Genomic DNA, 24,436 nt, shown 5'->3' with positions numbered 1-24,436 from the left:
GATCTCTACAATCAGAATTACAAAACACCACTCAAAGAAATTAAAGATGATAAAAACAAATAGAAAAAATATGACAAGCTCATGGATAGAAAAACTCAGTAGTGTTAAAATGGCCATACTGCCTGAAGCAATTTACAGATTCAGTGCTATTCTTACCACACTACCAATTACATTCTTCACAGAATTAGAAAAAAAATATTTTAAAATTCATGTGAAACTAGAAAAGAACCTGAATAGCCAAGGCAACCCTAAGCAAAAAGAACAAAACTACAGGCATCACATTTCCTGACTTCAAATTATACTCCAAGGCTACAGTAACAAAAACAGTGTGGTATGGTAAAAAGAAAAAGGCACGTAAACCAATGGAACAGAATTGAGAACCCAGAAATAATGCTACACACATTCAACCACCTGATCTTCAACAAAGCTGACAAAAACAAGAATGGAGAATGGACTCTCTATTCAATAAACGGTCCCAGATTTACCTGGCTAGCCATATGCAGAAGATTAAAATTGCATCCCACCCTTTTGCCATATGAAAAAAATCAACTCAAGATTAATTAAAGATTTAAATGTGGAACAGAAAACTGTGAAAACCCTGGAAGATAACCTAGGAAATATAATTCTGGATATAAGACTTGGCAAAGATTCCATGATGACAACACTAAAAGCAATTGCAACAAAAAACAGAAATTAACAAATGAGATCTAATTAAACTAAAGAGCTTCTGCACAGCAAAATAAATGACAAACTGAGTAAACAGACAACATGCACAATGGGACAAAATACATGCAAACTATGCATCCAACCAAGGTCTAATATCCATAATCTATAAGGAACTTAAATTCACAAGCAACAAACAAACAACTCCATTAAAAAGTGGGTAAAGAACATGAATAGATACTTTTCAAAAGAAGACATACATGTGGGCAATAAGCATATGAAAAGACATTCACCATCACTAATCATTAGACAAATGCAAGTCAAAAACCATAATAGATACCATCTTACACAAGCCAGAATGGCTACCATTAAAAAGTCAAGAAATAACAGATGTTGGTGAGGATGTGGACAGAAGGAACACTTACACATTGCTGCTAGGAGTTTGAATTAGTTCAGCCATTGTGGAAATCAGTGTGACAATTCCTCAGAGAACTTAAAGCAGAATTATTTAAGTCAGCTATTCTCCTATTGGGCATGTACCCAAAGGAAAATAAATTGTTCTACCCTAAAGACACATGCATGTGAATGTTTATTGCAGCACTATTCACAATACCAAAGATATGAAATTAACATAAACGTTTATTGATGGTAGGATACATAAAGCAATGTAGTACAAGTATACCATGGAATAGTATACAGCCATAAAAAAGAACAAGATCAAGTTCTTTTCACCCACATGCATAGAGCTAAAGGCCATTATCCCAAAGAAACTAACACAGGAACAGAGAACTACAAACTGCACGTTCTCACTTATAAGTAAGTGGGAGCTAAACAATGAGAACACACGAATACTAGGAGAGGAATAATGGACACTGAGGTCTATTTGAAGGTTAAGGGTCGGAGGGGGAAGAGGATCAGGAAAAATGCCTATCTGGCATTATGCTTATTATCCGGGTGAAAAAAATTATCTAATTTAAAAAAGCCAAATTTAAATGTGACACACAGTTTACCTATGTAACAAATCTAAACATGTATCCCCAACCTAGAATAGGCTTTTTTTAAAGGATTTTAAAATAATGGCAAGAGAGTATACCACCTATATAAGAATTTTTTGAAATGAATATGCCATTTAAAGTTATTCAGATTATCTGCTCTGAATTACACAGTGCATTATCAGTATTATTCAAAAATACTTGAGGAGTGCCTCAGTAGGACCAATTTGAAGTACACCAATTTAATTTCCTCTCTTAATATAAGCCTTGATCATCCTCCTTACAATGTCCTCATGTTCCTGGGCTGTATCATTATACTACCAGTTTCAGCGAGACCCAAAGAAGGACAAAATGCAGTGATATATGCTAGATTAAATTGGAAAATGACATGAGATGCAAGTTTTTTGAATTTTTAAGGTTTTTATTCTTGGAAGAAATCTTTATATAAGCCATGTTTAAATGTAAGCTCCATGCATCTCAACATCGTCTTTAGAAAAGACTCACCCAAAGAGTTAGTGTTATATATTTTCTTTCCTTCCTAAACTCTAAAAGTTTCCATTCGATTAAAAAGTAAATTATTTGGGCAGAATAATACATTAATTTGGTAACAAAATCATAATAATTCATAAATATACAATGAACCCGTATATCTATGCATTTTTATTTAAAGTAGGCTGAATGAACTCTAATAATGTGTTTTTGCTTTCCTTCTATAAAGATAATTATAGTCACTTAATAAATTCTATTCCTCATTATTGAATTATGACAAGCAAGATTGTGCTAAGAAAGCATTGGTGTAGCCAGAAGTGGTTGCTGATTAAATCCAAGATACAAAGAAATTAAAGAGATAAACTCATGATAAAAAATAAAGAAATTGGAATAATAAACTCATGATTTAAAAAAACAATAGATGTTTGAGACTTCACATTTGAGATGGTTATTGAATCTCACTCTCATGCACACACTTAATGTTAGGATCAAAAAGAGATTCATCTTGTGTGCATCAGAGAGAGATTCATGAAAGTGACTAGGTAAGGAAGAGAGATTCATTAGACTTGGGAGATGCTGCTTGGTTTAAAATTATATCTGCTGTAAAAGGGGCTTTTAGTGATTATTTGAAGCTAATACTAGAATCTACCCAGGAGCATGAAATTTTTATAGTTCATGCTCCAGGGCTGTAAAACTTGTAAGAACTGGTTTTAAATAGATATTTCCTAGAGAAATGTAGTTATTTATGAAATATACCTCTAAAGAGAGCCCCATAGGTAGTCAATTACTCACCAGCCTGAAATAAGAAATAAAAAATATATAAATTTATAGTAAGAAAATTAAATATATACTTTCTGTAATGAATGCAGTTAAATTTAACTACATAAATATGTATATGTACCTAATATACCACTCATAGTCTCTCACATATAATATTTTAAAAGTACAAATTTTTCTTCCTTGAATAAAAACAGAAAAGAGGTGTCTACAATCCTCTGAAATTTTCAAACCAATTTTGTAACACAAAAATCTCTAATTATATCAGCAGTCATTTAAATTTACATCATTTGTGAATCATTCACATACAAACATATTAGTTTTTAAACTTACTGCATCATCAGTCTTGCCCTCTTTATACTACTTATTGATGAATAAAAGTAGAAGTGAATCTAGAGTTCTAGTCTTCTGACAATGACCATATTTCTAAGCAATAACTATAAAGACTGAATGCAGCACAGCTTGTCATCGTGGGTGACTGAGAGAACATTTTCACAAAGGTCTATAGGAAGCCTCTTTTCTCAGAGGGAAGAACATTCAGGAGTTAGATATTGCCTTCCCTTAAATATGCATCATTGACTATACTAGCAACATCACTCCTAGTTCAGGGCCAGTATTAATAAGGAGGATGTCATATTCAAACACGTAATTAAATATACTAATTTGAGCTGCACTGATTTGAATTGATAATTATTTCTAAAATGCTGAAATCGAAGACTACCTTTAAAATATATATTTTCTATATACATATTTGCTACATTACAAGAAAATTATAGCATACTTAGCAGAATTTAACACCCTCAATTATCTTACACACTATAACAGAATACATACACACTTAGTAGCCAATAACGGGTGTGTGCTTCCATTCATCTGGAAGTCTATTAAAATTCTGTGTATAAACATATTGTTGAACTATGATGAATCACTATGTATATGATAATGAAATTATGGAGTACATTAGAAATTTCCTGTAAACTAAACAATCAACACAGCCAAATAACATCGTAGTCTGATTTTTTGTTTCTAGGAAATTCATGAAGAATTTTAGTTAGCTATTTTTGACCGTGGTAATGGGGTCCAGAATATGACCTGAATTATATTATGAAAAGGTTGTTTTGGGCAAGAAAAAGCCTATAGTTTGCAAGATTGAAAACAACTGACATGAGTAAACTTAGTTACTTTCTATTTTCAGCAACTATGCAGACAATTTAATACCATTTGGCCAAGAACGTAGGACTCCTTAAAACTAGAAAGATGACTATGGATAATATCAGAAAATGATTTAGCTCCACAAGTATTAGTGATTGGCATCTTGTTTAAGGACATTCAGAGCCTGCCCTTAGAGGTGGTATCTTATCCCTGTTGAGTTGGTAGACATAGAGTTAAAATCAGCACACCTCGGAAGGCTGGTCATGGTGTGTTCTCATGCCTGGGTCTATCTGCTCCAGAACTTATTTTTACCTAGTTCTTTCTTTGTGGTCACGGTGCCGATACACACTGTAGGATATCCTGTGGTCCTTATCTAATGCTTACTGCAAGAAAAATGAGCTCATAAGCATACATATATATATATATATGTTTTGTATATTGTATATATTTATATATAGTGTATATATATCTATATATATAGATATATACAAGCAAAATCAACGGGCTGGATCACAGATTCAATAAGGAGCAAAAAATTAAACACAAAGAGATACATTTACCAGCACTATGGTAAATGAAAATAAAAGATAAATACCCAAGCAAAATACACACAGAAAATTAAAGAGTTAAAATCCATGGCAGATAGGATAATTAGAGAATGATTACTCATGAGGAACAAATTTTAAAATGGAATATTATACTGAAACATATAACTGGAATTGTAGAACTTAAAAAGTTCTCCGAGGAATACAATGAAAACTAACTAATAACATATAAGAAAAGTGAAGAGAATTGAAAACTAATGCAGAAGTTTTAATGCCTGGATCATGGGACTTATAGAATGAGAAAATATCAAAAACTGGGCATCAGAAATATCTAAACAGATAAGAGAAATATCATACCAGATTACAAAAAATACATGTAGGCCTTCATATTTAAAGATCCCTTAAAATGCCAAAGAGGAGAAATAAAAGAATTTTCAAATCTTGACACCACTAGTAAAATATAAAATATCAATGACAAAAAATAAAATTATAAAATCTTCCAGAAGAAAAGAGTATTTTTATTTAAAAACTCAGAATGATGTAAGATTTTTCAGTGATAATACCAGATAAATTTATGCAACCTTTATAAATATTGGAAGAATAGAATGTTAATAGAACTGTTATATTAAGCATATGCTCAGACATAAAAATTCCCTGAATATCTGATATACATGGTCAAATATTCAAAAACCACTTTGAATAAAGCATGTATATAATAAAATATATTCAGAAGATGTTGTGAGAAATATGTGAAATAAAGTTGATTAAATAAATGTAAGTATTTTAAAATGTTATCTTAAAACAGATGAGACCATAGAAAAAATATTATATAGCAATAATAATCTAGCATGAAATTATAATATATGTCAATGCATATCAATGGTAAGGAGAGAACAAAGGATGTGAAGGTATTCTCAAATATTTGCCTGGTGTATATAAAGATACAGATATGTATGTGTATATATATATATATTTTTTTTTTATTTTATTTATTTATTTTTTTTTTAAGTAGAAGAAACAAGTGGTATTGCCTAGTAAAGTTAAACATGCACATACCCTGATCCAGCAGTTTCTTATCTGGATGTATGTCTTAAATAAAGTTACAGTTTTTCACCAGGAAGCCTGTAAAAGCATGATTTTATTAATACTGTTCTCAATAGCAAAATACAAGAAACAGTCTAAATGGCAGAAGATTATATAAATACATCTCATTTCATTCCCACAATTGAAAACGATAAAGATGTGAAAGTAAATGCAAAATAAACACTACATTCAACAATGTAGATAAGTCTCAATAACATAATATAGAGAGAAAACAAGCCGCAAGAGAATAAATTCAACATGATTTTATTTTGAAAACATCTAAAACAAAATAGTACATTGTTTAGGGAAATAAATGTAATTGATAATGTGATAGATAAAATCAAGAGAGAGAGTAAACACAATTATAGCATAGGATTGCTGCTGAGGAATGAGGAACAGAGATTAGTTTGCTCCTCCAAACAGAGAGGACTTCTAATAGTAAAAATAAAAAGTCTATTTCTTGGAAGGAATGTTGCTTTTTAACCAAATAATTCAATTTTACCACAGACATTTTAAATCAGTTTGACAAAATCTGTGGAAGGGCAGCCCCTGAGTTATCATTAGCAGATCATGGATCTAAAATATAAACTATACCTTAGAAATTTTTTTCCTATGGAAAATTAGTGGATAATGTTAATGCACTGTCTGTATACACTTATTAGTCCTCATCCTGCTTATTGTAGTTTTGGTAATATAATTGTTTTTATGGCTTTTGGAAGTGTGTTGTCATATTTAGTGAAAAATATACCCTATAACAATTGAAAATGGTAAAATAATAAATTTCCATAGAAAATAATCTTTTAAATTAATATTGAAAGACACGTTAATCTTCTATCTAAGATAGATATAAGTAGTTACTTTCTTGCAAAACCATTGGTAAGATGTTAAGGTCAATATAGAGAACTTAATCTTTAACTTAATTTTGAATAAATTACATTGAATGAATGAAGATTTGAAATTTTTATATGACTCAAAAGGTTTTTTTTAATATTACTATTTTCATTTCTGTTATAAAATTTAAAGATTAAAATCACTTTTAAAACTAATTTTAACTTAAAACAACATATAATTTAATTGTAAAATAATACTTAATCTGAAAGATTTTATTTCCATGAATAAAGTGTCATTTAGAGGTTGATTATGGTCATAATGTAAAGTTGAGCCTTAATTGATTTGAGATATATCTATGCACAAATAATAACATAATTTCTCTTGATATGGGGAAGAAGGAGACAAGTATATAGTCAACTTATGTTCAAATTTTAGAGATACTAGAATATGTATAAAGCTATCTAGCATATATTCCTTTTAGTGGAAAAAGCACATTTACAGTGAAGCACAACATTTGATTATAGTATTCCAAGATAAAGTACATTAGTCTGAGAGTAGACATAAAGAGTGTGTGTGTGTGTGTGTGTGTGTGTATGTGTGTGTGTGTTGAAAATGATGGAAGAATGGGGAAGCATCTGCTAAATTTTTGGTTAACATTTATATAGGAACTATCAAAGAAAAAAGTACAATTGACGTAAGAATATACTGTAATTGTTATATTATCATTGGCTTATAGTCATCAAGCAATAAAACCATGAGGTGACAACAGTGAGAATGACAGAATAAAAAATTCAAAAATTATCTCCTTTGTAAAAGAAACAAAATCAATGGCAAAAATATCAGAATTGACATTTTTGTAATTCTGGAAATTAAATTCTTACAGCAATCTTGGAAACCTTTATCAAGGAAAACAACGGAATATCAGAATAATAAGTTTTATGGCATTTTAACTTGCCCTATTCCTATTCCCTTACTTCCTTTAAAATAGTGACCTTAAAAATTAATAACTTTTATGATGAAAACCAATAACCTTCCAGCCACTGAGGGAACAGAATGTCTCAGGGTTTCTTCAAAGCTCCATTTCCATACAATTGCCATTACTTCACCCGCTTTCTGGTTCTTTGCAAAACCCCACTTCTTTTAGTCTTTATTTGACCGACTTGAATATTTTTAACAAGCTTCTGTCTGGACGCATTGTTCAAAATAATCAGAAGCAATTGATTAAAATTACTGCTGCCTGACAAAAAAGAAAAAATTGCTAATGGAGATGGCTGATAACAAATTGAGAAAGCAATAGGCTAACCAAAAGTTTAAAAAGAAAAACGAGGGAATGAGATGTTCATAAGGGTATTTCAAAACACAGAAATATTCCTGAAAATTTAGAAAGTCATACGCATTCATAGGCTGTGTTCATAACTAGGGCTATTCTTATGCTCAGGAAAACCTATAAGTCTCTAAATTATCACCTCTTGCTAATTATGAGGATCTATAAAATCAGGAAGTGAATCTAAGGCAGAGTTTAAACAGCCTACCTGAGTATTGAATATGTGCCTCAACAAACAATGAATCTTTCAGTTCTGGGAGACTTATTGGTACCAGGCACTTAATAAAATTTCTACGTAATCACTAGCTGACCACTCAGCTAACTTAGGTTTAGAGGTCATACGTGAATAGAATACATGGGGGATACAATCTAGGACTCCTATTTGACGCCTGAGATCATAGATGATACCAAACCCTATATATACTATTAATAAATATAAAATGTGTTTTTACCATGGATCATAGCAACCTCACCTTTTGATTATTTTCTGTCCTAATTAAGTAATAACTTTTACCTTTTCTCTTAAAGAAAGCACTGTATGCGTTTCCTTTGGGATATCTGGTTGTTTGTGTAACTACTCTTGGTGCATGGGAGCCATTATTAAACAACGTAAGAGTTACATAAATAGAAGCACTGCCATACCATTACAGATAAACTGATAACCAAGATGGCTACTAAATAACTAGTTGGTTGTGAATGTATACAGTGTTGATACACTGTATGAAGGGGTAATTCACACCCTGGGTGGATGGACCAGGTAAGATTTCATTACACTGCTCCAAATAGCATGCAATTTAAAATTTATAAATTGTTTATTTTTGGAATTTTCCATGTAATGTGTTTGCACTACAGTTGAATGCAGATAACCAAAACCATAGAAAGTGGAACCACCAATAGAAGAGGATTGCTGTATAGACTTTAGAGAATTAGTTCCCAAAGTCACCAAACAAACAAAAACCAACAACAAAGAGCAACAACAGAAAATCCTGACCAAGAGATATTTCCAGATTAGCCACATCATATTATTCAAAATGTCCAGTATTCATGAAAAAAAAAAAAAAGCAAAGAAACAAGAAATTATATATTGTTCAAAATGTCCAGTATTCATGAAAAGCATGCAAAGAAACAAGAAATTATAACATATATACAGAAAAAAATAACAAGAATAGCTATGTAAATAAATTTTTTCCCAGGAGGCAGAGGCATTGGACTGACTATACAAAGACTTTAAATTGACTATTTTAAATATTATCAAGAAACAAAAGGAAACCATGCCTATAGGACTAATGAGAGTATGAGAATAACGTTTTTCCAAGTGAATAATACAATTGAAGATACTGACATTACAAAAAGGAACTGAATAGAAATTCCGTAGCTGAAAAGAACAATAAATAAAATGAAAAATTTATTAGGGGATTAATTGCAAATATTAGCAGGTAGATGGTAAAACATGGAAATCTGGGACAATAGATGAGTAAAGATTATCCAGTTTGAGAGGCAGAAAGACAAAACAATTTTTTAAAAGTGAAAAGATCTCTGGAACAAAAACCACCATCCCAATCTACACAAACTCCGAGTCTCAGAAAGGATATAAAGGCAGAAAGAGGTTGGAAAAATAATGATCACATACTCGCAAGTTTTGTAGAAAATATTAACTTATGCTTCTAAGTATCTCACTGAACTCCAAATAAAATAGGCCCAAATAAATCCAAATAGAGCAGTGGCTCACGCCTGTAATCCCAGCACTTTGGGATGCCGAGGCGAGGGAATCATGAGGTCAGGAGATCGAGACCGTCCTGGCTAACACAGTGAAACCCTGTCTCTACTAAAAACACAAAAAAATTAGCCGGGCGTGGTAGCGGGCGCCTGTAGTCCCAGCTACTCCGGAGGCAGAGGCAGGAGAATGGCATGAACCCGGGAGGCAGAGCTTGCAGTGAGCCGAGATCGCCCCACTGCGCTCCACCCTGGGCCACAGAGCGAGACTCCGTCTAAAAAAAATAAAATAAAACAAAATAAATAAAATAAATTCAAATAGAAGTATGTCAAAATCAAAGCCAAAGAAAGAATCTTGAGACTAGCAAAAGAGAAGCATCACCTTATGGACAAGCCATCCGCAAAAGAATTATCCTATGGGCCGGGCGCGGTGGCTCAAGCCTGTAATCCCAGCACTTCGGGAGGCCAAGACGGGCGGATCACGAGGTCAGGAGTTCGAGACCATCCTGGCTAACACGGTGAAACCCCGTCTCTACTAAAAAAATACAAAAACCTAGCCGGGCGAGGTGGCTGGTGCCTGGAGTCCCAGCTACTTGGGAGGCTGAGGCAGGAGAATGGCCTAAACCCGGGAGGCGGAGCTTGCAGTGAGCTGAGATCCGGCCACTGCACTCCATCCTGGGCGACAGAGCCAGACTCCCTCTCAAAAAAAAAAAAAAGAATTATCCTATGATATCTTAGCAGAAAACACGGGGGCAGCAGGTGATGGAATGGTATATCCAAAGGATTAAAAATGAAGCAGAACAAAGCAAAACAAATGACATTATCCAAGTTTTGTATTGTATAGAAAAATTATTCTTTAAAACTGAAACAGAAAGTAAAACAGCTTTGGAAAATAAACTAAAGTAAAAACTAGTAAAAAGTAATAATAATTGGATCTTTCATGCCCCAATTTCTGTAGTAGATATAATTGCTAGCCCGGAAAACATGGTGAAACCCCATCTCTACCAAAAATACAAAAAGTAGCCGAGCATGGTGGCAGGTGCCTCTAATCACAGCTACTCAGGAGGCTGAAGCAGGAGAATCGCTTGAACTTGAGGGGTGGAGGTTGCAGTGAACCGAGATTGTGCCATGGCACTCCAGCCTGGGAAACAAGAGGGAGACTCCATCTCAAATAAACAAGCAAACAAACAAACAAAAAAGTATAAACCAACTGAACCTAACAGTATATTCACTCCAACAACAGAAGAATACACATTTTTCTCAATTTCACATTAAACATTCTCCAGGACAGACTATATGTTATTTCATAAAAACAAGTATCAATTAATGTAAAAAAAAAAAAATCACATGAAGTATGTTCTCTGAATACAATGAAATTTAATTAGAAATAAATATCAAAAAGATTTGGGAAATACATGAATATGCAAGAATTAAACAGAACTCTTCTAAATAGTAAATATTCTGAAGAATAAATAACAATGGGAATTAGAAAAATACTTAGAGATCGATGAAAATGAAAACACAACATATCGAAACATGTAATACAATCAAGACAGTTTTTTTAATTTTTATTTTTTATGGATACATAGTGGATCTATATAATTATGAGGTACATGTGATGTTTTGATAAATGCATAGAAGGTGAAGACAGTTTTCATATGGAAGTATATAGCTATAAACTTCTATATTAAAAAGAAGCACCACAAATAACCAACCTTCTACCCTAAGAAACTAAAAGAACATAGCAAATCCAAATCAAGCAAAAGAGAAAAAGGAATAACAGCTCAAATAAATAAAATATAGAATAAAAAGAACAACAGATGAGCCAAAAGTTGTTTTTTCAAAAACTTTAATAAAATTGACAAAAATCTATTTATATTGACTAAGCAAAAAAGGATAGGAATCCATTTACAATCAGAAAAGGTAGACAGACATTACTACCTGTCCTACAGGAAAAAAAAAAACTATGAGTATACTATGAAAAATTGTATGATAAAAATTAGATAAGCCCAGAACATATTTCTGGAGTGATTCTAAGTACTGGAACAGACTCAGGAAGAAATGGAGAATCTAAATAGATTCATAACAAGTAATGCGATTTAGCTTGTAGCCATTTTGTTTACAAGTAAAAGCAAAGAACAAAATGGATTCACTGGTAAATTTAACCAAATATCTAAAGAAAGATAAAGAATCCTGTGAAAATTCTTCCAAACAAACAAACAAAAAAATAGAATGGGAGGAAACACTTCTCAATTCATTCTATGCAGCCAGTATTACACTGATACTAAAAGTAAAAAGTCGTCACAAGAAAGGAAACAACAAACCAATATCCCTCATGCCCCTCATTAATATAGATACAAAAATCATCAATGAAATGCTAGCAATCCAATCTTGTAACATACAAAATGGCTTCTCCAACATCACTAAGTGAGATTTACTCCAGGAATGCATGTTTAATTCAATATATGAAACCTAATCAAAATAATAAACTATCTCATTAGGATAACAAGGAAAAAACAAACAAAACATATGATTATCTCAACAGTTACATCAAAAAAGGACTTGACAAAATCTAACACCTTTTCATAACAAAACACTCAATAACCGGGATCAGAAAGAAACTTTTTCAATCAGCTAAAGGGTATATAATAACACCCCATAGCTAACATCAAACTTCAATAAAAAGAGACTGAAAATCTTGTACTAGAGATTCCAGTCAGCACAATAGGGCAAAAAAAATAAATAAATAAAATGTATTCAGATAGCAATAGAAGGAGTAGAACTCTTTCCAATTTTAAAAGCCTTTCGTGTGTACAAAAAATTCAAACAAACACACTAAAAACAATTATTTAAGCTTGTAAACAAGTATAGCAACATTAATGATACAAGGTTACACATGAGTAATAAAAATTTTTTAAAAATCCCTTTACAGTAACATCAAAAAAAGTATAATATTTAGGAACAAATTTAACAAAGAATGCAACCCTCATAAACTAAAATCTACAAAATACTGTTTAAAAAATAAGAAAACTTGAAATAAATACAGAAAGATCTCCTACTAATGGGTTGCAACTTAATATGGTTAAGATGACAATATTCTCCAATTAATCTACAGATTCAATACAATCTCTATTAAAATGCCAGCTGACCCTTTTGCACAAATTGACAAATTTATTCTAAAATTCATATGTAAATGCAAGAAACCTAGAATAATCCCACCAAAAAATTTTGAAAAATGATATACGCTCACATTTTCCGATTTCAAAGCCTACTACAAAGATATATTAATCAAGACTATGTAGTACTGGGATAGGGATAGGTACAAATGAACACATTGGAGAGATGCTCAATATCATTAGACATTAGGAAAATAAAAAGCAAAACAGTAAAATTTTCATACCACCCAGAATGGCTATGATTAGACATGATGGACAGGAACAAGAACAAGTGTTAGCAAGGATGTGAAAGAATTGGGCTCTTTATAGACTGCTGGTGGAAATATAAAATCTTACAAGTGCTTCAGAAAAATGATTTTCTACTTTCACAAAAATGTTTACATAGAATTATTATAACCCAGCAATTTCACTCCTAGCTATAGAATCAAGAGGTCTGAAAACATGTCCACAGAGAAATGTAGACCCAAATGTCCACAGCAACTTTATAGTAATAAAAACAGGAAACAACCCAAGTGTAAATCTGATGAATAGACAACAAATTATGGTCTAATCTGTAAAATGGAATATTATTCAGACTTGAAAAAATAATTACTGATGCATGAAACCAAACAGATGAACCTTGAAAATATGCTAAGTGAAAGAAACCAGATACAAAGGCCATACATTGCATGGTTTAATTCATATTAAATATTCTGAATTGGCAAGTCTATACAAACAATAAGTTTATTAGTAACATCTTAGTCCACTTGGTGTTACTATAAAGGAATATATGATGCTGGGTAATTTATAAAGATAAAAAGGTTTAGTTATCTTGTAGTTTGCAGACTGTACAAGAAATATGGCACCAGCATCTTTGTGGTTTTGGTGAAGGCCTCAGGTTGTTTTACTAATGGTGGAAGGAGAAAGGGAGCCTGTGTGTGCAGAGATTACATGACCAGAAGCAGGCAAAAGAGAGAAGGGGAGGAGCCAGGCTCTTAGTCCATTTTGACTAAAATACAAGTTCTTGTGGGAACTAATAAAGTGAGAGCTTATTCCACCCCGAGAAAGTGCATTAATCTATTCATGAGAGATATGCCCTAATGACTAAAACATCTCCCATTAGGTTTCATCTCCCACATTGGAAATTAAATTTCAATTTAATTTGAATTGAATGAGATGGTGGGATATGGTGGGATCAAATGTTCCCACCATGAGATATGGTGGGAACAAATAAATCATACTTAAACCACAGCAAGTAGTTTCCAGGAGAATGTGGGAGGGAGGTATGAGGTACGGTTGCTGATGGCTATGAGGTGATGAAAATATTCTAGAATTAGATAGTAGCGATGGTTGTAAAATTTTGTGAAGATAAAAAAATTGAATTATATACATTAGGGTAAATTGTATTGTATGTTAATTACATATCAATAAAAAGGGAGAAAATTTTGTGACTGTTTAAATAGAGTAGACTCTTAAAGTGACCTTATTCAATAAGCTATTTGAATGAAATGATAAATATTCTACACTCTGAGAGATAATGTTCTTTGCAGGGAAAGAAATGTTAGCTATAAGCATTTCTAAGGGATATAAGCATTCATATCCAATGATGGTGCAAGTAATTAACTTTTGCTTAGTTGTCTTGCTACTGTTGTTATGAAGAAAAAGGAAGAAAATGTTTTTAAAGATTTTTCAAATCCAAAAAGACCAATAAAGTACTAAATTACCCCCAGAAAGAATATAATTTGCTCAAATATCAAACTCTTAATATTCTTTTTGAGTTTTAAACTTAAGTTTTGTCTTTTTAAAAATGTAGTCTTCTCCCCACATCCAAAAATAATAGTTGGAGCTTCCACAGGAGTATAGGACAAAATTATATTTAAGGTAATACAATGAGCAGGTAAACGTCTTTGATATGTGGTCAAATTATTTCGATAATGATGAAAAGTAAGAATATTCCTAATGCCAATATATTAATATTATGTCATTTTAAACAGTAAGATAATTCAAAATAAAATGGAGAAGACAAATGATCCTTAAGCCTTTTCTTAAAGATAATTCTGATGTCTTATGAAAACAGTATGCAATGTAATTAGAATTAATTATACAATCTCTTAGATAAAAACATCAATACATTCTTAGTAATATAACAAAGTGAAAAGTAGCTTAATAAATTGTAATATGCACCCTGAAATAGTTAAAATCAATTTGTAAATAATTAATAAAAATAGTGATTTGGAATATTTGGCATTCAATTGATAGAGCTTAAAGAAAAAAAAATAACTTTTAATCTCTATTCTGGTTAATTTTATATATTCTAGTTATTATTTTTTTAATTTCTAAGTTTTATTTTAAGTTCAGGGGTACATGTGCAGGTTTGTTACATAGGTAAGTGTATGCCATGGTGACTTGCTACACACACCATCTCATCACCCAGGCATTAAGCCCAGCATCTGTTAGTTATTCTTTCTGATCCTTTCCCTCCTCTCACACTCCACCCTCCAAAAGGCCCCAGTGTGTGTTGTTGCCTCCCATATGTCTATGTGTTCTCATCATTTAGCTCCCACTTATAAGTGAGAATGTGTGGTATTTGGCTTTCTGTTCCTGCATTAGTTCACTAAGTATAATGGTTTCCAGCTCCATCCATGTCCCCACAAAGGAAATGATGTGCATGGCATATATATATGGTATATATGTACCAAATTTACTTTATCCAGTTTATCATTGATAAGAATTTAGGTTGATTTCATGTTTTTGCTATTGTGATAGTGCTGCAATGAATGTATGCATGCATGAGCATACATGTATACATTCATGTAGTACTGCAGTGAATGTATGCATGCATGAGCCTCTGTAATAGAATGATTTATATTCCTTTAGCTATCTACCCAGTAATGGGATTGCTGTGTTGAACAATATTTCTGCCTCTAGATCTTTGGGGAATCACCACAGTGTCTTCCACAATGGTGGAAGTTTTTTTTTAAATTATTTTTATTTTGAGTTCTGGAGTACACGTGCAGAATGTGCAAGTTTGTTACATAGGTAAAAATATATATATTTTTAATCTATCCATGACATATTCTCAGAGTATATTTGTCAGAAGCACACAAAAAAAGATAAAGTAGGTTTTTCCTTTGTTGTGTTTTGTTTTATTTTTCCAAGATGACAGATAAGAGGCATTGCTCTTCCTACCTCACTCGGAAGGAAAAAATACTGTGTAGAGTTTCACACTGTGACCTTTTTTTAAGAAGTGACACAATAACTGAGCAGGAAAATCAAATGAATCAACAGACTTTTTGAAGGAATCAGCAGGGTGCAGCCTTTACTGTGCATCAGGTAATGGACTGAGTCCCCAGAATGTGAGAGGGGAAGAGACTGCCTCTAAGACACATCCCTCCACCAGGGAGCCTGAAAGTCCAGGCCACAGGCAATGGTCTCAACTCTCTCCAGCCTGTACAAGAAAAAACCTGGGGAAGGTCATAGAACATAAAAGTAAGAGCAATGGTAGGAACGCCCTTGTGTACACTCCCAATCCACAGTGTGGACCAAGGGAAGTCATTCCTTATTGTTCCCCCTGGGGAATTCTGCAGAGGTTAGCCAAATAGTTCAGCCAGTGGTCACAGGTTTAAAGAAGTCCTCAACTGTGTTCCACAATATAACCTCAGGTGGGGATTAACTCCTTTGGCTAGGGCCAGCAGGTGGAGGACAAGTAAATGTTGGCTGTAGCTGCAAGTACAGGAGCTGGACACCCAGCTTTGCTGGTGAATGGGAAGGAGCATGGCCTCAAAGTCGCACTTGGGATCTCCACAGGAAAAGCTTATGACCCAGGGCAGTTGCAAGTTCTGGGTGTGGGCTGCCTGAAACTTAGCTTGCTGCTGCCAGTGGAACACTGCAGGAGTGAATCTGTCTTGCCAAAACTGTGGGATCTGTGTGGGGTTGCTGCTGCCTGCTATACTCCACTCCTTGCGCAAACCCTTTTGTGAAGCAGAGGCAGCAACACTTCCCTCTGGAACATCAACCCAATGGCCAGAGAAACACCCCTATCCCCCAATACTCACAGGAGCTGCTGCTTTCACTGAAGGCAGAGAGTCAGAGCACAAACAGACCTACCTCAATCCCCACCTGATTTTGCCTTACCAGTTGCCCTGGGAGCTTAACACAAAGACTAGAAACTTTTTGGAGCTATATGGCCCCACCTAGTGCCTGAGATATGAAAGGACCCATCCTGGACCACATAAGGTAAGCAAAAATCCCACTGCTACTATCACAGCTGGTGTTCTTCTGCAAGCGCCACCTCTTGTCTGGAGGGCAGTCAACACAGCTCATTACAACATCTGCTGGTAGAATAACACTACTCAGGAAGTAGAAAATGGCTGAATGACCTCAGCTATCACCCTCAACTACACCACTCTGGCTAACCAGGAGGTCCTGAGTATCTTCATGTGACCAGTTGATGACTACTATAACCAGCACTGAAGAAAGTCAACACACTAAGACTATGTATAACCAAGGAATCACACAGAGACTCCATCACTCCCCTGCCACCCCCATTAGAGCTGATGCTACTACTCCCAGCTGGGAGACTTGAGGACAGGTAACATTACTGGATCCTTTGCATACATTCCCCACTACCAGCCTGTAGTGTGGCAGCTTCACTGAGTGGCTAGACTCAGAGGAACAAAAACACTCACAGCAGTCTGGCTCCCAGGGACTCCCATTCTTTTTTTTTTTTTTTTTTTTTTTTTTTGAGACGGAGTCTCGCTCTGTTGCCCAGGCTGGAGTGCAGTGGCCGGATCTCAGCTCACTGCAAGCTCCGTCTCCCGGGTTCACGCCATTCTCCTGCCTCAGCCTCCCGAGTAGCTGGGACTACAGGCGCCCGCCATCTCGCCCGGCTAGTTTTTTGTATTTTAGTAGAGACGGGGTTTCACCGTGTTAGCCAGGATGGTCTCGATCTCCTGACCTTGTGATCCGCCCGTCTCGGCCTCCCAAAGTGCTGGGATTACAGGCTTGAGCCACCGCACCCGGCGGGACTCCCATTCTTAGGGGACTGAGAGTGCATCACATCAAAGAATACCCCGCATGACAAAATAATCTGGACGGCAGGCCTTGAGCATTAGATCTCTCCAGTGGCAGGAAGTTTCTTTCAGCAGAGTCACAGTTGCAGTGTTGAACTCAGCAGGGAGAGTCTGGAGCTCACCCCTACAATCAGAGAGCTCTGGTGCATATGAAGGGTCTTGGAGAAGGGGACACCTTTCTTTCCTCATCCATTACCACAGGTACAGTGGGGCATCTCCCATAGGAGGTGGATGTGGGTACAGCTATAGATAGCCATTCTGGAACATGTCAGGGTGACTACATCCCCGTAGGTGTAGCATCCTTCAGGTTCAGACTTGCTCAAGAGATAGAGTCACAATTTCTCTCTACTTAGAACATCAGCATTCCTATGGATAAAAAGAAATGCCTGTCTTTTCTGAACAGCCAGTGCACTAGGACTGGAGTGTATCTAAGAGGTGGATAGCCTTCCTGCTGACCTGGAAGGAGTCACTGGGCTGACTCCAAGCCGTCTCCCTAGTAAGAACTCAGTGTGACTCACTGAGAGTTCCTCCAGTCACCCTTGTCAAGGCTGAGACTTCTGCTATCCATGGGTATTGCATTCACCCACCTGCTTTAGCCACAAACAGCTTCTATGCAGGGACACATCTGCTACTGGCCTGAAGCCCAAACCATCAAACCAGTAAATAAAATACTGGGGAAAAATAAATAAATAAGAAGTGCACACCATGGAGGAATGAGATAAGCTTCAAGAGACCTCTATGATTCCAACCCCATAAGAGACAGTGAACTTCCTGACACACAAAACACATTGTTGCTAAAATAAGCATATGAGAAAGCCATCATACAATGACTCTCTATGACCAAGCAATTCTTATAAAGTCTTCATCCTTGAAAGCATCAAGAACCAAATTAAGATACTATTAACTATAAGGATAAAAGTCATATTCTTAAGAGGAAAAAGGAAATTAAAAAAAAAAATAGTCAAATCAAACATAAATTCAAGAAAAATTAGAAGAAATAGTCTACCCAAATGAGAAGAAACCAGAAAAGTAAATCTGATAATACAACAAAACAGGGTTCTGTAACTCCCTGAAAGAATTACACTAGCTCTCCAGCAATGGATCCTAACCAAGATGAAATCTTTGAAATATTAGATAAAGAATTCAGAAGATTTATTATTAAGCTATTCAAGGCGATACCAGAGAAAGGTAAAACCACGATGAAGAAATATTTAAAAGCAGTTCAGCATATGAATGAAAAAATGTCTCAAGAAATAGATATTATAAAGAAAAAACAGCCTTTTGTGTTAACTCACTTGGTCACTGTGCCTCTCCTGTTTCTCTTCTGTTTTTATGAATTGGTTCATCTTTGCTCCTTTCTAGCATTGAGACTTCAACATGGTTCTATGTTTTCTGAATCTTAGTTTCCTCAAATTTAAAATGGGTTGATATCTGGGATGGTTGTGGAATTACATGGGGGAAAATGTGTTGAGCACTTATCCTTCCCTGCGCTGGAGCAGGCACTCTTTTCCTAGCTGGAAGCAGCCTAGTCTGCAGGAGTGACGCTGCAGGCTGTGTCTCCCTTCTCATGTCCCACAAGAACTGGGGCAGCAGGCACACTGGTGGCTGTCCTCACCGGCATAATAGCCCTCTGGGCAATCCTCCACACAGGTTGTGTCTGTCATGGAAAGAGAAGAGTCTATCTGGACATCAAGCATGACACATGTCTCCCCTATAGTCTTTTTTATTGTTGTTTTTCTTTTGTTTTTATTATTATTATTATTATTATTATTTTTTTTTTTTTTTTGAGACGGATTCTTGCTCTGTTGCCCAGGCTGGAATGCAGTGGCATGATCTTGGCTCACTGCAACGTCTGTCTCCCAGGTCTGAGTAATTCTCCTGCTCCAGCCTCTGGAGTAGCTAGGATTACAGGCACCCACCACCAGGCTCGACTAATTTTTTTTTCTTTTTTTTTTTTAGTAGAGATGGGGTTTCTCCATGTTGGCCAGGATGGTGTCAAACTCCTGACCTCAGGATATCTGTCTGCCTTAGCCTCCCAAACTGCTGGGATTAAAAGCGTCAGTCACCATACCCAGCCAGCCTCCCCTGTGTTTTCCCTCCTGTGTACTGTGGTGGGAGGAGAGGGGTGCATGAGGAAAAAAAAAAAAAAAGAAAAAACTACCAGAATGTCTGGGAATACAAGACACATTTATGAAATTATGAAATGCAGTGGAAAGTTGGAAAGTATGAACTAGGAGAAATAAAGAATTTTGGAGATTAAAGACACTGTTTTGAATTAACTCAAACAGACAAAAAAAAAAAAAAAAAAAAAGAATCAAAAGAAATAAAGTCTCCAAGAATTATGAGGTTATGTAAAACAACCAAATCTAAGAATAATTGGTGTTCCTGAGAGATAAGAGAAAACAAAAAGGCCGGAAAATTTATTTGAGGGAATAACTGAGAAAAACTTCCCTGGCCTGGCTAGAGACTTAGCTATCAAAATCTAAGAAGTTCAAAGAATTCCTGGGATATTTGGTTCAAGATTTTCACCAAGACATACAGTCATCAGGCTATCTAAAGTCAGCATGAAGGAAAGAATTCTAAGAGCAGTAAGACAAAAGCATTAGGTAATCTACAAAGGAAGACCTATCAGATTAACTGTAGACTTCTCAGCTGAAACCTTACAAGTCAAAAGGGACTGGGGTCCTATTGTCAGCCTCCTTAAACAGGATAAATGTCAGCCAAGAATTTTGCATCCAGCAAAACTAAGTTTTATAAATGAAGGATAAAGTCATTTCAGACAGATAACTGCTGAGGTAATTTGTCACTACCAAATCAGCACTACAAGAAATGCTAAAAGGAGTTCAAAACTTTGAGACTAAAGCCCAATATGCACCAAAATAGAATTTTCTGAAAGCTTAAAACTCACAGGAACTATAAAACAATAACACAGCAACAAAAAACAAACCACCTAGGTAACAATTAAAATGATGAAGATAATAGTATCTCACATCTCAAAATTAATATTGAATGTAATTGGCCTAAATGCTCAACTTAAAACGATACAGAATAGCAGAATGGATTTAAAAATCACACACCAAGTATCTGTTGTCTTCAAGAAACTCACCCAACAAAAATAGATTCATATAAACTCAAGGTAAATGGGTGGGAAAAAAAAAGCTCCACACAAATGGAAACCAAAAATGAGGAGTAGCTATTCTTATAACAGACAAAACAGATTTCAAAGCAAAAACAATAAAAAAAAAAAAAAAGGCAAAGGTCATTATGTAATAATAAAGGATCAATTCAACAAGAAGATACTACAATCTAAATTGTTATGCATCAACACTGGAGCTCCCATACCTAAGAAAAGAACGAGACAGCAACACAATAATAGTGGGAGACTTCAACATACCACTGACAACACTAAACAGATAGTCAGGACAAAACGTCAAAAAAAAAAAAAAAAAAAAAAAAAAACAATGGACTTAAACAATGCAGTAGAACAAGTGGACTTTACAGGACATTCTGCCCAAGCACTGCAGAGCATACATTCTTCTCATCAATAAATGGAACATTCTCCAAGATAGACCATAGGATAGGCCACAAAGCAAATCTCAATAAACTTAAGAAAATAGAAATCATATTAAGTATCTTTTTAGACCACAGAGGAATGAAACTGGAAATCAACTCCAAAAGGAACTCTAAAAACTATACAAATACATAGAAGCCGGAAATCAACTCCAAAAGGAACTCTAAAAACTATACAAATATATAGAAGCTAAATAATCGGTCCTTGAATGACTTCTGGGTTAAAAATGAAATCAAGACAGAAATTAAAAAGTATTTTAAGTGAGTGGCAATATGACACAAGTTATCAGAACCTCTGGGATACATCAAAAGCAGTGCTAAAATGAAGTTTGCAGTACTAAAATGAATTTTACAGTGCTAAATGCCTACATCTAAAAGTCTGAAAGAGTACAAATTGACAACTTAATGTTACACCTTAAGGAACTAGAGAAACAAGAACAAACTGAACCCACAGTTAGCAGAACAAAAGAAAGAAAACATGTTAGAATAGAACTGAATGAGATTCAAAGAAAAAAATAAAAATGATAAATGAAACAAAGAGCAAGTTATTTGAAAGGATAATAAATAACCATTATATAGATTAACCAAGAAAAGATGAGAGAAAATCCAAATAAGCTCAATTAGAAATGAAACTGGAGACATTACAACTCACATCACAGAAACACAAAAGATCATTAGAGACTATTGTGGACACCTTTATGTGCACTAACAAGAAAACCTAGAGGAAATCAATAAATTCCTGGAAACACACAACCCTCCTAGATTAAGCCAGGAAGAAACAGAAACGCTGAACAGAACAATAACAAACAGTGAGATTGAATCAGTAATTTTAAAATTGCCAAGAAGAAAAGCAATGGATTCACGGCTGAGTTCTAGCAGACATTCAAAAAGAATTGGTACCAATTCTGCTTAAACTATTTCAAAAGATTGAGAAAGAGTGAATCCTATGTAAATCATTCTATGAAGCCAGTATCATCCTGATACCAAAACTAGGAAATAATAGAGAAAAAAAATACAGATGAGTACACTTGATGAACATAGATAGAAAAATGCTCAACAAAATACTGACTAACTGAATCCAATAGCTCATCAAAAAGATAATGCAACATGATCAAGTGAATTCATTCACAGGGATGAAAGGATCATTTAACATAGGCAAGTCAATAGTGATGCATCACATAAACAGAATTAAAAATAAAAATCATGTGATCATCTCAATAGATGTGATAAAAACATTTGACAAAATCTAGCACCGCTTTATGGTAAAAACTCTCAACAAACTAGACATAAAAGGCACTTACTTCAAAATAATAAAAGCCATGTATGAAAAACCCACAACCCACATTACACTGAATGAGAAAAGTTGAAAGTATCACCCCTAAGAACAGGAATAAGACAAGGATGCCCACTATCACCACTCCTATTCAACATTGTTATGGAAGTCCTAGCCAGAGCAATTAGAGTAAAGAAAGAAAGAAAGGGCAACCCCAATGGAAAAATGGAAGTCAAAATATCACTGTTGGCAAATGATATGATTATTATCTTGGAGTATCCTAAACTCCTCCAAGACTCCTACATTTGATAAACAAAATCAACAAAATTTCAGATTACAAAATCAATATACACAAATTAGTAGCATGGGTATTTGGCAACAACAACAAAGCTGAGAATGAAATCAAGCACTGAAACCCCTTAACATCAGCTGAAAAAAAAAAGAAAATAAAGTAAAAGATATCTACAAGAAGAATTACAAAATACTTCTGAAAGAAATCATAGATGACACCAACAAATGGAACCATATTCCAAGCTCATGGATTGGAAGACTTAATATTATCAAAATGACCATACTGTTCAAAGCACTCTACAAATTCAATGCAATTTCCATCAAAATAGCAGCATTGTTTTTCACAGAATTAGAAAAAAAAAAAAAAAAAAAACCTAAAATTTATATGGAACCAAAGAAAAGTCCAAATAGCCAAATCAATCCTAAGTAGAAAGAACAAATCTGGAGTGATCACATTACTGGACTTCAAATTATACTATAAAGTTGTAATTACCAAAACAGCCTGGTACCAGTATAAAAACAGGCATAGAGACCAATAGAACAGCATCGAGAACCCAGAAATAAAGCCAAATACTTTGACATAAAAGCTGAATACTTTGAAATAAAGACAGCTGATCCTTGACAAAGCATACAAAAACATAAGTTGGGGAATGGACATCCTATTTAATGAATGGTTCTGGGAAAACTGGCAAGCCATATGTAGATGAATAAAACTGAATTCCTATCTCTCAATTTATACAAAAAACCATTCAAGATGGATCAAATACTTAAATATAAGACCTGAAATCACAAAAAGTCTAGAAGACAACATTGGAAAAACTGTTCTAGATATCAGTCTAGGCAAAGAATTCATGGCTAAGATCCCCCCCAAAAAAATGCAGCAAAAACAAAAACAAATAAATGAGACTTAATTAAACTGAAAAACTTCTGCACAGCAAAAGAAATAATCATCAGAGTAAAGAGCCCACATAATTGGAGAACATATTGCAAAGCATGCATTCAACAGAAGACTATTGTCCAGAATCTGAAAGGAACTCAAACAAAGCATCAAGGAAAAGAAAAAAAAAAAACATCAAAAAGTATGCAGATGACATGAATAGACGTTTCTCAAAAGAAGATATACAAACAGCCAACAAACATATGAAAAAATGCTCAGTTTCACCAATCATCAGGGATATGAAAATTAAAACCACAATGAGATACCACCTTACTCCCGCAAGAATGGCCATAATTAAAAAGTCTCACTCATAAGTGGGAGAATACATGGGCACAGGAAGGGGAACATCACACACCAGGGCCTGTCCCAGGGTTGGGGGCTAGAGGAGGGATAGCATAAGGAGAAATACCTAATGTAGATGATGAGTTGACGGGTGCAGCAAACTACCATGACACATGTATACCTATGTAACAAACCTGCACATACTGCACTTGTAGCCTAGAACTTATACTTAAAAGTACAAACCTGCACATACTGCACTTGTAGCCTAGAACTTATAAGTTCTAGGC

Source organism: Piliocolobus tephrosceles, chromosome X (assembly GCF_002776525.5).
Source record: "Piliocolobus tephrosceles isolate RC106 chromosome X, ASM277652v3, whole genome shotgun sequence".
NCBI classification, from domain to species: domain Eukaryota; kingdom Metazoa; phylum Chordata; class Mammalia; order Primates; family Cercopithecidae; genus Piliocolobus; species Piliocolobus tephrosceles.
Note: the sequence above shows the minus strand (reverse complement) of the source record.